The 16,583-nt window shown below is 39.7% G+C and overlaps 1 pseudogene across 1 annotated transcript; it reads left to right on the top strand.

Moving 5' to 3' along the window:
- The first annotated feature begins 12,914 nt into the window (after positions 1 to 12,914).
- Positions 12,915 to 14,683, top strand: LOC309973046 (protein POF1B-like; annotated as a pseudogene). Its single transcript has one exon. The product of its transcript is annotated as a protein POF1B-like (transcript).
- Positions 14,684 to 16,583: the final 1,900 nt, after the last annotated feature.

The following is a 16,583-nucleotide window of genomic DNA, read 5'->3' as shown; positions in this document are numbered from 1 at the left end:
GTAGGTCATCCAATTCACTGACATATAATTGCTATATTAGTCTCTTTTTAATTTCCATGACATTTATTGTAGTGTTCCTTCTTTCATTTTTAATTATGGTTATTTAAGTATTTTATCTTTTTTCTTAGGTGGTCTAGTATTGGTATATTGATTTTGATGATCTTTAGAAAGATTAATTCTTGGTTTTATTGATTTTTTCCATTGTTTTCTATTGCATTTATCTCTGCTCTAATTTTTACTATTTCTTTCTTCTCCTAATTTTGGGTTGAGTTTGTTCTTCTTTTATAGTTCCTTAGGCATAAAGTTAGGTTGTTGATTTGAAATATTTCTTCTTTTTTAATGCAAATGTTTACAACTATAAACTTGCCTCTTAGTACTGATCCCATAAGATTTGGTATGTTGTGTTTTCATTTTCATTTGTCTCCAGATATTTTAAAATTCTTCTTTGATCCATTGCTTGCTTAAGAATGAATTATTTAATTTCCGCACATTTGTGGATTTTCCTGTTTTCTTCTGCTATTGATTTCTAGTTTATTGCATTGTGATCAGAGAAGATATTTGTATGAATTAAATCTTCTTAAATTTGTTAAACTTGTTTTGTGGCCTAACTTGTGGTCTAACTTAGGGAAGGTTTCATGTGTGCTGGAGAAGATGGTGTATTCTACCATTGGGTGGAGTGCTCTGAATATGTCTGTTAGGTTCAATTGATCCTTTGTTCTTTTGTCTGATTATTCTATCCATAAATGAAAGTGGGGTTTTGAAGTCTCATATTATTACTATGTTTCTGTCTATTTCTCCCTTCAGTTCTTCAATGTTTACCTCATATATACGGGAGTTGAAATGTTAGATGCATATGGATATACAACTGTTATATCTTCTTGGTGAATTAATATCCTTTTAGCATCATATAATGTCCTTCTTTGTTGCTTGTGGCATTTTTTTGGTCATAAAGTCTATTTTGTCTGATATGAGTATGGCCATCCCTACTCTGTTTAGGCTCCTATGTATGTGGAATATCTTTTCTCTTATTTTCTCTTTTAATCTGTGTAGATCTTTAGATCTAAAGTGAAGCTCTTGGGACTTCCCTCGTAGTCCAGTTGTTGGGGCTCCACGCTCCCAATGCAGGGGGTCCGGATTGGATCCCTGGTCAGGGAGCTGGATCCCACATGCTGCAACTAAAAGATCCTGCATGTTGCAACTAAAAGGATCCTGCATGCCTCAGCTAAAGATCCCACATGCTACAATGAAGGTCTTGTGCATGACAGTGAAGATCCTGCACACTGTGGCTCAGCCAAATTAAAAAAATAAAAAGTGAAGATCTTGTAGATGGAATATAGTTGGATCCTTTTTTTTTTTTTAAACATATCTGGTCAATCTATGTCTTTTAATTAGGTGTTTAATCCATTTACATTTAGAGTTGTTACTGATATGTAGTTACTACTACTGCCATTAAAATTTTTTTCCTGTATGTCTCATAGCTTTATTGACCATCCATTCTTCCCTTGCTGCTTTATTTGTGTTTTGTTGATTTGTTTCATTATGTATTTTGATTTTCTTCTCATTTACCTTTGTGTGTATTATATATTTTTTATGGTTACCATTGTAACTATATAACATGTCTTGAAGTTGACCTGTATTTTAAACCAATAACAACTTACCTTTAATTACATATAAAAATGTTACTTCTTTACCTCTCTGTCCCCTGTTTTATGTTATTGATGGCACAAATTACCTCTTTTTGTATTGTGCATTTATTAATACAGATTTATGATTATTTTAATCCTCTTGTTTAAAAATTCCATGCCACTTTTACACACCTACATGGCAATACTACAGGATTCTGTATTTCTCTATACATTTACCTTTATCAGGGAGTTATATTGTTCTTCATTGTACTTTTGCTTCAACTTGAAGTACTTTTTTCAGCATTTTCTTGTAGAACAAGTCTACTGTTGATGAACAACATCAGCTTTTGTTTATCTTTGAAATTCTTAATTTATCCTTCTTTTTGAAGTATAATTTGGCTCAGTATAGTATTCTTTTTTAAAATTTTAATAACAAAGTTTATTTAATTCAATATATCCAAAATATTATCACCTCAACTTGTAATAAATATGATTATTAATAAGACATGTTACATTTTTTACTCCTATGATATCTTTGAAATCTGGTGTGTCTTTTACACTTACATCTCAATTTATTTTATTTTATTTTTAAATTAATTTTTATTGGAGTATAGTTGATTTAAAATGTTGTGTTAGTTGCTGCTGTACAGCAAAGTGAATCCGCTATATGTATACATATATACCCTCTTTTTTTGGATTTCCTTCCCATTTAGGTCACCACAGAGTACTGAGTAGAGTTCCCTGTGTTATGCAGCAGGTTCTCATTAGTTATCTATTTCATACATAGTGTATATATATCAATCCCATTCTCCCAATTCATCCCATCCCCCCTCCCCTCTCTGGTATCCATACGTCTGTTCTCTACATCTGTATCTCTATTTCTGCTTTGCAAATAAGTTTATCCATATCATTTTTCTACATTCCACATATAAGCAATATTATGCAATATTTGCTTTTCTCTTTCTGACTTACTTCACTCTGTATGACAGTCTGTAGGTCTATCCATGTCTCTGCAAATTGCACAGTTTCATTCCAGTTTATGGCTGAGTAATATTCCACTGTATATAAGTACCACATCTTCTTTATCCATTCTTCTGTTGATGGACATTTAAGTTGCTTCCATGTCCTGGCTATTGTAAATAGTGCTGCAGTGAACATTGGGGTGCATGTATCTTTTTGAATTATGGTTTTCTCTGGATATATGCCCAGGAGTGGGATTGTGGGGTCATATGGTATAGTATATAGTATAGTATATAGAATACATATAGTATAGTATTCTTGATTGAAAATTTTTTCCAGGTCTTTGAACATATCATTCTCCTCACTTCTAGCCTACAAAGTTTCTGCTGAGAAATTCACTGATAGTCTAACAGGAACACATTGCTTTTTCTCTTGCTGCTTTCTAGATTCTATATTTTTCTGTGATATTTGACAGTTTGATTATGGTGTGTCTCAGTGTGTGTCTCTTTGGATGTATCCTGACTAGAGTTCTCTGCGATTCTTGAATTTGTATGTCCATTTACTTCCTCAGATTTGGGAAGTTTTTGGCCACTATTTCTTGAAATAGGCTGTCTGCCCCATTCTCACATTCTTCTCCTTCTCAGACTCCCATACGTGTATGTTGTTCCACTTGATGTTGTCCCATAAGTTTTTTAGAATCTCTTCACTTTTAACTCTTTTTTCTTTTTGCTCCTCTGACTTGGTAATGTAGAAACTATTGTATTCAAGTTCACTGATTCTTTCTTCTGCCTGGCAAGTCAGCTGTTGATTGTCTAAGTGAAAGTTTCAATTCAGTTATTGTATTCTTCAGTTCCAGAATTTATTCTTTTCTTTTTCTGATTTTTTTATTGGAGTATAATTGCTTTAAAATTTTGTGTTCGTTTCTGCTGTACAATGAATTGAATCAGCTATATGTATACCTATATCATCTCCCTCTTGGACCTCTCTCCAACACCCCACCCCATCCCTCCAACTAGGTTGTCACAGAGCACTGAGCTGTGCTCCCTGTGCTATACAGCAGGTTCCCACTAGTTATCTATTTTACACATGGTAGTGTATTTGTGTCAAATCTAATCTCCCAATTCATCCCACCTTCCCCTTCCCCACCGTGTCCACATGTCCTTTCTCTATCTCTATGTTTCTATTCCTGCCCTGCAAATAGGTTCATCTGTACCATTATTCTAGATTCCACATATATGCATTAACAAACGATATTTGTTTTTCTCTTTCTGGCTTACTTCACTCTGCATGACAGACTCTAGGTCCATCCACATCTCTACAAATGACCCAATTTCGTTCCTTTTTAAATGCAGCACATGGGCTTTATCTAGTCGTGGTGAGCAGAAGTTACTCTTTGTTGTGGTGTGCAGGCTTCTCATTGCGGTGACTTCTTTTGTTGCAGAGCATGGCCTCTAGGCACCCGGGCTTCAGAAGTTGTGGCACACGGGCCCAGTAGTTGCGGCTCATGGGCTCTAGAGTTCAGGCTCAGTAGTTGTGGTGCATGGGTTCAGTTGCTCCACAGCATGTGGGATCTTCCTGGACCAGGGCTTGAACCCGTGTCCCCTACATTGTCAGGCGGATTCTTAACCACTGCACCACCAGGGAAGCCCTCATTCCTTTTTACGGCTGAGTAATATTCCATTGTATATATGTACCACATCTTCTTTATCCATTTATCTGTCATTGGACGTTTAGGTTGTTTCCATGTCCCGGCTATTGTAAACAGTGCTGCAATTAACATTAGGGTACATGTGTTCTTTTGAATTATGGTTTTCTCAGGGTATATACCCAGTAGTGGGATTGCTGGGTCATATGGTAGTTCTATTTTTAGCTTTCTAAGGAACCTCCATACTGTTCTCCATAGTGACTGTATCAATTTACATTGCCACCAACAGTGCAAAAGTGTTCCCTTTTCTCCACATCCTCTCCAGCATTTATTGTTTGTAGAATTTTTGATGATGGCCATTCTGACTGGTGTGAGGTGATACCTCATTGTGGTTTTGATTTGCATTTCTCTAATAATTAGTGATGTTGAGCATCTTTTCATGTGCCTCTTGGCCATCTGTATGTCTTCTTTGGTGAAATGCCTATTTAGGTCTTCCACCCATTTTTTAATAGGGCTTTTTTTTTGATATTGAGCTCCATGAGCTGTTTGTATATTTTGGAGATTAATCCTTTGTCTGTTGCCCCGTTTGCAAATATTTTCTCCCATTCTGAGGCTTGTCTTCTTGTCTTATTTATGGTTTCCTTTGCTGTGCAAAGGCTTTGAAGTTTCATTAGGTCCCATTCATTTATTTTTGTCTTTATTTTCATTACTTCTGGAGGTGGATCAAAAAAGGTTTTGCTGTGATTTATGTCAAAGAGTGTTCTGCCTATGTTTTCCTCTAAGAATTTTATAGTGTCCAGACTTACATTTAGGCATTTAATACATTTGGAGTTTATTTTTTTGTGTATGGTATTAGGTAGTATTCTAATTTCATTCTTATTTGTTTATTTATTATTGGCTGCATTGGGTCTTTGTTGCTGTGCATGGGCTTCCTCTAGTTGTGGCAAGTGGGGGTTACTCTTCATTGCAGTGTGTGGGCTCCTCATTGTGGTGGCTTCTCTTGTTGTGGAGCATGGGCTCTAGATGTGCAGGCTTCAGTAGTTGTGGCACACAGGCTCAGTAGTTGTGGCACTTGGGCTTAGTTGATCCGCAGCATGTGGGATCTTACTGGACCAGGGCTCGATCCCGTGTCCCCTGCATTGCCAAGCGGGTTCTTAACCCCTGTGTCACCAGGGAAGCCCCTAATTTCATTCTTTTACATGTAGCTGTCCAGTTTTCCAAACACTACTTATTGAAGAGGCTGTCTTTTCTCCGTTGTATGTTCTTGCCTCCTTTTTCATAAGTTAGGTGACCATATGTGCATGGATTTATCTCTGGGCTTTCTAACCTGTTCCATTGATTTATATTTCTGTTTTTGTGCCAGTACCATACTGTCTTGATTACTGTAGCTTTGTAGTATAGTCTGAAGTCAGGGAGTCTGATTCCTCCAGCTCTGTTTTTCGTTCTCAAGATTGCTTTTTCTATTCAATGTCTTTTGTGTTTATATACAAATTGTAAAATTTTTTGTTCTAATTCTGTGAAGAATGCCATTGGTAGTTTGATAGGGATTGCGTTGAATCTGTAGATTGCTTTGGGTAGTATAGTCATTTTCACAATATTGATTCTTCCAATCCAAGAACATGGTATATTTTTCCATCTGTTTATGTCATCTTTGATTTCTTTCATCAGTGTTTTATAGTTTTCTGAATACAAGTCTTTTGCCTCCTTAGGTAGGTTTATTCCTAGGTATTTTATTCTTTTTGTTGTGATGGTAAATGGGATTGTTGCCTTAATTTCTCTTTCTGATTTTTCATTGTCTGTGTTTAGGAATGCAAGAGATTTCTGTGCATTAATTTTGTATCCTGCAACCTTACCAGATTCATTGATTAGTTCTAGTAGTTTTCTGGTGGCATCTTTAGGATTTTCTATGTATAATATCATGTCATCTGCAAACAGTGATAGTTTTCCTTTTCTTTTCCAGTTTGGATTCCTTTTATTTTTTTCTCCTTCTCTGATTGTCATGGTTAGGACTTTCTAAACTATGTTGAATAAGAGTGGTGATAGGGGACATCCTTGTCTTGTTCTTGATTTTAATCCAAATGCTTTCAGTTTTTCACCATTGAGAGTGATGTTTGCTGTGGGTTTTTCATATATAGTCTTTATTATGTTGAGGTAAGTTCCCTCTATGCCCACTTTCTGGAGAGTTTTTATCATAAATGGGTGTTTTGGGTTTGTTTTTGTGGGTCTTTTTCTTCTGTTTCCCGCCTGGAGTAGTTCCTTTAGCACTTGTTGTAAAGTTTGTTTGGTGGTGCTGAATTTTCTTAGCTTTTGCTTGTCTGTAAAGTTTTTGATTTCTTTGTCGAATCTGAATGATATCCTTGCTGGGTAGAGTAATCTTGATTGTAGGTTTTTCTCTTTCATCACTTTAAGTATATCCTGCCACTCCCTTCTGGCCTGAAGAGTTTCTCTGAATAATCAGTTGATAACCTTATGGGGATTCCTTTTTATGTTATGTTTTGCTTTTCCCTTGCTGCTTTTAATATTTTTCTTTGAATTTAATTTTTGTTAGTTTGATTAATATGTGTCTTGGTGTGTTTCTCCTAGGGTTTATCCTGTATGGGACTCTCTCTGCTTCCTGGACTTGGGTGACTATTTCCTTCCCCATGTTAGGGAAGTTTCCCACTATAATCTCTTTGAATATTTTCTCAGACCTTTTCTTTTTCTCTTCTTCTTCTGGGACCCCTATAATTCGAATGTTGGTGTGTTTAGTGTTGTCTCAGAAGTGTCTGAGAATGTCTTCAATTCTTTTCATTCTTTTTTGTTTATTCTGCTCCTTAGCCGTTATTTCTACCATCCTGTCTTCCAGCTCACTTATTCATTCTTCTACTTTAGTTATTCTGTTATTGATTCCTTCTAGTGTATTTTTCACTTCAGTTATTGTGTTGTTCATGTCTGTTTGTTTGTTCTGTAGTTCTTCTAGATCTTTGTTAAACATTTCTTGTATTTTTTTGATCTGTGCCTCCATTCTATTTCTGGGATTCTGGATCATCTTTACAATCATTAGTCTGAATTCTTTTTCAGGTAGGTTGTCTATTTCTTCATTTATTTGGTCTTGTAGGTTTTTACCTGGCTCCTTCATCTATGACATATTTTTTTGTCATCTCATTTTTTTTTTGGATAGGTGGGATTGTGTTCCTGTCTTACTGGTTGTTTGGCCTGGGGCTTCCAGCACTGGAGTTCATAGGCTGTTGGGTAGAGCTGGGTCTTGGTACCAGGATGAGGACCTCTGGGAGACCTCGTTCCGATGAATCTTCCCTGGAGTCTGAGGTTCTCTGTTAGTCCAGTGGTTCAGACTTGGAGCTCCCACTGTAGGAGCTCAGGCCCGACCCCCAGATCATGAACCAAGTTCCTGCAAGCTGCATGGGGTGGCAAAAAAAAAAAAAAAGAGGAGAAGAACAATAACAAAGAGTAAAAAATAAAATAAGGTTAGAAAACTAACAGATACATTAGAAAAAATAAAAATATAAAAATATAGATGAAACAACAACTGGAAGGTAAAACAGAACAGCAATAGCAAAAAAGAGTTGGAATAATAAGAAAGGTGAAAAAAGCCTTGACAGTGGGGAGGCAGGGTTTAGGCAGGGGCAGAGTTTAGGTAGTTGGCGGGGCCTATGCTTAAGACACACAGGGCCAGAAAAGGCTCTGGGGTGGTGGGCGGTGGGGCTTAGGCTTAATGCAGCAGGAGGGGCCCAGGAGTGCCTGTGGCCTTGGAGGGCAGAGGACCAGGTTCAGGATCCCAGCAGGCTCCCTGGGCCCGAGTGGGCAGGGAAACACTAGGCACGTTCTGCCTGATCCTCTGATCTTGGAGGGTCCCTCCCTGTTGGCCTCTCCTCTTCTTCCGGTCCTCCCTCCTATGATCCTAGGACCCTGGTCTCCGGAGGGCGCCTCGGAATGTGGAGGACCTGGCTGGGCACCCCAGCAGGCTTCTTGGGGCCTGATTGGGCAGCAGAAATGCTAGGCAAGTTCCCCCGGATCCATCTAGCCTCCAAGGGTCCCTACAGGTGTAGGAACCCCTCCCATCTCCCAGCCGCCCCTCAGAGGTGCTGGTCCTGTCCAGCCTCCACTTCTCTTCCCCTGTCACTCCCCCACCACGTCCTTCCTGGTCGCTCAGGGCTTCCTCCCATCTCCTTGGGTGTCGAGTTCCCCCACCAGTGTCCGGCAAACTCCGCATCCTCCCACGCTGCCATCTTGACTCCGCCTCTCTAGAATTTATTCTTTCCTTCTACATGGTTTCTATTTCTTTGTTTATAGTCTCACTTTGCTCATGCATAATTTTCCTGATTTCATTTAGTTGCCTATTTGTGCCCTCTTTTAATTCATTGAGCATCCTTATTATGATTATTTTGAATTCTTAGTTTGGTAATTCATAAATCTATGTTTCTTTAGGATTGGTGTCTGGAGATTTAATTTGTTTCCTTGAATAGGTTATGTTTCCCTCTCTCTTTTTATGTCTTGTTATCTTCTGGTGACACACTGGAATTTGAACTCAGCTACCTATCCCATCTTTGCAGTCTGCTGTCCTACATGAAGACCCTTTTCTAATCACCCCTCAGAGCCATTCTAGGTACATCATTAAATTATACTTCTTTTTCTACCTCGTTTCCCATTCAACACAGATGAGCAGTTACCAGTGTACAGCACAGTGACACAGACTTCCTTTGTCTGGGATTTGGACATTGGAACTAATCTCTTTGTCTTCCTATCTGGCTCTACCTTTCACCTCAGGTCCTCTGTAGCCAAGTCCTATGCTCCTCCTAAAGTTGGAAATCTCTCACTCTGCTTTTATACCCCAGATCGAGGTTGGGCTCAGTCTAGGTCTCCTATCAGTGAGGGAGCAAGTTCCCTACAGTGTGGTTTTATGTGATGCTGTTGATTTGTGGGGTGCTGCTTCCCAGGCATTGACTAGGCATTGTTCCACCATCCTGAGAAGCAACACTTCCCTCAGGCACCCTGAACTCCTAGATTGCAAATATGTCATTTTGTCCATTGTGGAGTTGGGTTTTCCAGACTAAATATTTTTAGGCCTGCTTTTGACATACCCATGTATATAGTGGTTTTGTTTTTATTGAATGTTCAGAGGTCATCTTTTTAGCAGCAGAATCTAGGAAACACCTAAACTCTATGAGTGTGTGTATCTTTATGTGTATTTGTGTGTGTGTGTGTGTGTGAGAGAGACAGAGAGAGAGAGAGAGAGCGAGTGAGAGAGAGAGAGAGAGAGTGAGAGAGAGAGAGAGAGAAGAGAGAGAGGCTATATCTAAAATAGGATAGCAAATTTATTTTACTGTTGTCTTACGAGGATTAAATAAAATAACAAAGTGTCTGGCAATCATCAATACTGCATGCCAAGCTTTATCCAGGGTGCTGAATGAGACTCTATCACTGTGGCTGGATCATCTACACAAGATGTGCAGAACAGATGGTCCAAGACTAGTTCTATCATCAGTAGCCCAACACCTACTGAGACAGTATATAAAAGGAGGCTGCGTGAAGAACCATATGAGAGATTAGAGTAGGGATTTCTTTAGAGCATGGTTTGTGGAAATGCTTAGGGGAAGGAAGAGGAGTTCACCCCACCTCAGGTTGACTGAGGGGTTTTAGGAGGACCCTTAAGCTGGACATGTGTCCCTGGAAGTTTCACTCTTTCACACCCAAACAAGTGTAGGTGAGGGGCTGGCTGGCTGCTTGAACTGCAGCTTGTAGTTCCCTGGGGGGATATCTCAGAGGGAATCACAACAGTGCTATTTGAAAAAATTATGTTTGGACTTCTCCACCCACTACTGGCTGCCACTGTGTCACTGAAGGGGAAAAATGGAAAGGAAAATGGTTAGGAAGTTCTCTTCCCTGTTCCCTCTTTCTCAGTCTTGGGGGATCCAGAGACAGCAGTGAGAGGAAGAATGAATGGAAGAGAAGTTGGGAAATGGTGAAGAAGCCTACTCATCACTCAGCACCACACAGGTTTCCCACTTGGGGCTGGTCTATCTGTGGGAGTGGAAACTACTGAATGAGAGATTGCAATTTTTATAATCTGAATAATATGTAATGACTATTACCCATTGGGGGGATGATTTGTTAGATCTTATTTGAAAGGTTATTGTGAGGGAGAATGAAGTGGCTTTCTCCCTGAACCCTACTGAGTCCAGTATGTCCAATAAATTTGTTACAGTAACAGGAACACAAAGGGAGTCTGTTTAAGAGGTTTGGGTAAAATTCACTTGGATAGAGGCGGGGAAAAGTCATTTGTGTAGATTCTCCCTGTCTACCTTTATCTTGATCTGCAATGTCAGAGACCTCTGGGTTTAGCTCCCCAACACTCCTGTTCTGTCCCTCATCCTACTCACAGGGCCATACTGGGAGTAGGGTCCACAGTAGCGGCAACCAGGGGCAGTGATATGGGTTGCCTGGATGTGGCCAGCCATGGTACCTGGAATCCCATGTTCTGATAACCAGAAGATTTACCCTGAGAAAGGAGCAAGGGCAGGACAGTGCCTGGGGCCAGAGACTAGACAGGAAAGGATTTCAGCCCTACCCCTCACAGGAGGTGAAGTAAAGGGCTGCTTCTTCCCAGCCTTCCCCCCCCCCACCGGAAACTAGGCGAAGGCACATGACAATATCCCACGTCAGAAAATTGCCTTTCTGGGCTTTCCTGGTGGCGCAGTGGTTGAGAGTCCGCCTGCCGATGCAGGGGACACGGGTTCGTGCCCCGGTCCGGGAAGATCCCACATGCCGTGGAGCGGCTGGGCCCGTGAGCCATGGCCACTGAGCCTGCGCGTCCGGAGCCTGTGCTCCGCAACGGGAGAGGCCACAACAGTGAGAGGCTCGCGTACCGCAAAAAAAAAAAAGAAAATTGCCTTTCTGCCACAAGGGAAATGACAGACGTTGGTGAGGCCTAGATTTGAGCCTAGAACTATCTCATTGTCAAGCCTTCCTTACTGTCAAGTACTCATCTTCCCAAAGAATGTCTTCCCAAAAGAATGATTTTCCTAAACATTGTGGTTTCCTAGAAACTTCTAGTCACAGATCATGGGATAAGCTGGAGGAGCTGGCAGGACCAGGGAACTTTCTCTGCAGTCCTAGACTGAGGATTCTCTCTTCTTTTCCTCCCATTCTGTCTCCTGCCTTCTTTTTACCCTTCCCTGCATTCCTTCTTTCACCTATTCAGCATGAAAGACTGTAGCGTAGTCATTCATTCATTCACTCCACAAGTATTGAGCACCCACTATGTACCAGGTTCTTGGTGCTTAGGAATTACCAGTGGACCAAACAGACAAAACTCGCTGCCTTCTTGGAGTTTACATTTTAGGGTGTAGGGGGAAAGGCAAGCAATACATAATAAATAATAAATAAAGCAGATAAGTAAATGATGGAGTGTGTTAGAAAGTGATAAGTCCTATGAAAAAAGCATAGAGAAAGGAAAAGGAGATGAGGTGAGCCCATGGGAGTCCAGGTAAGGACTTTGTAGTTTTCTCTCAGTGACAAGAGCAGCTATTGCAAGGTTTTGAGCAGAGGAGGGACAGGATCAGACTCTTGTTTAAAAGTGTCCCCTGCTGGCTCTATTGAGAATGGATGAGGCAAGGACAGAAGCAGGGAGACCAGTGAGGCGCTAACTGCAACAATCTAGAAAAGAGGGTGGTGGGTGAATCTAAGCAGTGGAGATGGAGAGACGTGGTTGGATTCTGGATGTGTTTTAAGGTAGAATCAACAAAATTTCTGATAGGAAGTATGTGGGATGAGAGACAAGAGGAGTCAAGGATGCCTCCTAGATCTTTGGTCAAACACCTGGACGAAGGGGGTTCTCAATTACTGAAATGGGGAAGCCTATGGGTGTAGCAGCTTTTAGGGGGATGAGAAGGTCAGTTTTGAAATATTAAATTTGCTTTCTAAGTGGAGCTACTGAGTAGGTAGTTAGTTATAAGATTTAAGACAGATGTCCCAGACGGAAGAATAACTTTAGGAGTTCTTGGGTTATCAATGGTATTTAAGGTCCCTGACCTAGACAAGAGGATCAAAGGAGAGTATATGGTCATTAAGAGTGAGGGAGTTTGAACTAGACTGCCTGGGTTCAAATCCCAGTCAGTCACTTACCATTTACATGAACTAGGGCAAGTTACTGAAACTTTGTGTCCCTCAGCTGTGAAATGAAGATAGTTATTGGCCACACTGCATCTGCTCTTTGTGAAGACAAAGAATTCATACATGTAAAGCATTCAAAACAAAGTCTGGCACACAATAAGCTCCCAGTACATGTTAGCTGGTTATTGGTTTTATAACAGATATGAGTTTTTCCATTACAAAAGAATGTCACTATTTTTAAAAAATAGTGGAAATAATTTCAATATTAAAGACAGTCTGCAAGTATAGTACAAAGAACTATTTTTTTCAGAAACATCTGTGAATAAATAGTTGACACTTTGCCTTATCATCCCTAAATATTTGTGTGTATTTCCTACAAATAAGGACATTCTCTTGCATTGTCACAATACCTTCCAAATCAGGAACACTGAAATATTACTATCATCTTATCTTCAGATCCCCTCCTACTTTTGCCAATTGTCCCAAGATGTCTTTTGGGATCCAGTTTTGGCCAGACCTGCTTCTGCTGCTGTCACGGAGAGCATCTGGGGAGAACTTTGCTGACCACTGAGAAGATGATGAACTCAAGCTATTGGAGTGAGATGAGCAGCAGCAGCTGTGGGACTCAGCAGTCCCCAGAGGTGCTGCAGTGCCAGCCCCAGAATTACCACTCCTAACATCAGTCAAGCCAAGCCCAGCAGCCTCCAGAGAAAATGTTGTGTATGAGTGACTGAGGACTTACAGTGGGTCCATGAACAAGGTGGTTCAGGAGTTGGACCCCATCAGCTCATGGGAAGTGCTCTCCCCTCTCAAAACTACCTCCCCCTACAAAAGCTTGGTTTGGAGTGACCGTTCCCAGGAACTTCATTCTCCAACTCTGAAAATATCTACTTGTGCCCCAAGCACTCTATGTACAACCCCAAATACTGAACAGGAACTCCATTCTCCAACAGTGAGAGTCACTACATATCCATAGACCATTTTTAGGTGATATAGAGTGCAAAATCCTGAACAGGATCCACTGTCTCCAGTCCTAAGAGGAGGCCATTTCTTTCCAGGAGATAATGTTATTTATGAAAAAACCATAAGAAAAGTGGAAAAGCTAAATATGGATCAGGAATGCTATCCTCAGGTTCAGCCATCATCACATTGTCCAACAGCCCCAGATCATCCACTCTCCACACTGTCAACAATCACATTCTAGCCAGCAAATCCAAACCGTCACAGGAAGTGATTCAATTTCTACAAACACTGAATTGAACTGTGTCATGGTGGCTCAAACCAGGCACATGAGCAGGTGATAATTCAGGATGATGGCCGTGAAAAATTGACCCCCAAGTATTTTGGAGAGTTGCTTGCTGATCTAAGCTGTAAAAATACAGACCTTATTAGAACATATGCAGAGAACTGGAGGAAGCAAACAGGACTTTGAGTCTACAGATGAGTCAGAAGACATTGAATCAGTGATTCCAAAAGGACTGTAAGAACTTACAAAACAGCAAATTCGCTGTATGCTGCAGATGAGGGGTGTGTCTGATAAATCACTACGGCTAGTGCTGTCCACATTCAGCAACATACAGGAGGAGTGAGGACATCTTCACAATGACTTGACATCCCTGGAAAATGACAAGATAAGATTTGAGAAAGACTTGGCATTCAAAGAAACTCAAATAAAAGAGTATGAAGAACTCTTGGCATCAGTGAGAGCAAATAATCACCAGCAGCAGCAAGGACTTCAAGACTCAACCTCAAAATGCCAAGCAAAGTGCCAAGCTTTGGAAGAAAACAATCTCTCTCTTCAGCGTATGTTATCAGACATAGAATATAGACTAAAAGAACTGGAATACTGTAAGCATAATTTAGAGCAAGAGAAGAAAAATCTTAGAATGCAAGTTTCTGAGACTTGCACAGGCCCAATGCTGCAGGCTTAAATGGATGAGATTGGCAACCATAATATGGAGATGGTAAAAAACATAAGAACGGAGAAAGACGGAGAGATCCGCAAACTAAGGACTCAATTAAATCAGTACCAAAAAGATGTTTCAAGAAGAGAAGGAAGTTTCAGTGACTTCTAATTCAAGATTCATGATCTGACAAGCTTGCAGGAAGACAAGGATTCCCTTATAAAGTGTCAGTCAGAGGAACTCTCGAAATTGAGACAAGAAATATATTCATCTCATAACCGACCCTTCAGTGGTGGAAGGACAACTATTAACACTAGAAAGTACAGAACACAATACCCAATCCTAGGCCTCCTGTATAATGACTATGAATATATACCACCAGGGAGTGACACACAGACTATTGTGATTGAGAAACGGAAGACAAATGTACTTGTCCATGAATGAATCTCCAACTCAAAGGAATTTTTTTTGTGTCTTCACTAGTACTTTAATTGTTATTTTTCCATAACTAAAGCCAATCAATATTTTGAATCATGCTACTACTTAGCAAGTCTAATGGAATTAATTAGCTATAAAAATGACTTGTTTATCCAGCCATTTACAAGGCCTGACTCCTTTCTTTCACATTTTTGTATTCAGTATAGCAATGCTCCAATTATTAAAACTCAATTACAGACACTGTAGGACTTAATCCACTATTTTTCAATAGGGTGCTCCCTAGACACTGAATTAATTTGTTGGGGTACAGATTTTACAAGTTATTCCATTAGAAGATTTTCTATGGTATTAGATGTGCAATTTAGCTACAAGAGTAAATACTGTTTGTTTGTTTTTTTTAACAACAACAACAAAAAGCAATATTATAGAATTTTTAAAACCCAGTTTATTTTTTTTTTATTTTTTATTTTATTTTTACATCTTTATTGGAGTATAATTGCTTTACAATGGTGTATTAGTTTCTGCTTTATAACAAAGTGAATCAGTTATACATATACATATGTTCCCATATCTCTTCCCTCTTGCATCTCCCTCCCTCTCACCCTCCCTATCCCACCCCTCTAGGTGGTCACAAAGCACCAAGTTGATCTCCCTGTGCTATGCAGCTGCTTCTTACTAACTATCTATTTTACGTTTGGTAGTGGATATATATGTCCATGGCACTTTCTCACATTGTCACAGCTTCCCCTTCCCCTTCCCCATATCCTCAAGTCCATTCACTAATAGGTCTGTGTCTTTATTCCTGTCTTACCCCTAGGTTCTTCATGACATTTTTTTTTCTTAAATTCCATATATATGTGTTAGCATACAGTATTTGTCTTTCTCTTTCTGACTTACTTCACTCTGTATAACAGACTCTAGGTCCATCCACCTCATTACAAATAGCTCAATTTCGTTTCTTTTTATGGCTGAGTAATATTGCATTGTATATATGTGCCACATCTTCTTTATCCATTCATCCAATGATGGACACTTAGGTTGTTTCCATCTTCTGGCTATTGTAAATAGAGCTTCAATGAACATTTTGGTACATGACTCTTTTTGAATTATGGTTTTCTCAGGGTATATGCCCAGTAGTGGGATTGCTGGGTCATATGGTAGTTCTATTTGTAGTTTTTTAAGGAACCTCCATGCTGTTCCCCATAGTGGCTGTACCAATTCACATTCCTACCAGCAGTGCAAGAGGGTTCCCTTTTCTCCACACCCTCTCCAGCATTTATTGTTTGTAGATTTTTTGATGATGACCATCTGACTGGTGTGAGATGATATCTCATTGTAGTTTTGATTTCCATTTCTGTAATGATTAATGATGTTGAGCATTCTTTCATGTGTTTGTTGGCACTCTGTATATCTTCTTTGGAGAAATCTCTATTTAGGTCTTCTGCCCACTTTTGGATTGGGTTGTTTGTTGTTTTTTGAAATTGAGCAGCATGAGCTGCTTGTAAATTTTGGAGATTAATCCTTTGTCAGTTGCTTCATTTGTAAATATTTTCTGCCATTATGAGGGTTGTCTTTTCATCTTGTTTATGGTTTCTTTTGCTGTGCAAAAGCTTTTAAGTTTCATTAGGTCCCATTTCTTTATTTTTATTTCCATTTCTCTAGGAGGTAGGTCAAAAAGGATCTTGCTGTGATTTATGTCATGGAGTGTTCTGCCTATGTTTCCCTCTAGGAGTTTAATAGTGTCTGGCCTTACATTTAGGTCTTTAATCTATTTTGAGTTTATTTTTGTGTATGATGTTAGGGAGTGTTCTAATTTAATTCTTTTACACGTAGCTGTTCAGTTTTCCCAGCACCACTTACTGAAGGGGCTGTCTTTTCTCCATTGTATGTTCTTGCCTCCTT

The sequence above is a fragment of the Leucopleurus acutus genome (assembly GCF_964270905.1).
Source record: "Leucopleurus acutus genome assembly, chromosome: 16".
NCBI classification, from domain to species: domain Eukaryota; kingdom Metazoa; phylum Chordata; class Mammalia; order Artiodactyla; family Delphinidae; genus Leucopleurus; species Leucopleurus acutus.
Note: the sequence above shows the minus strand (reverse complement) of the source record. Positions and strands in the feature narration are given on the sequence as shown.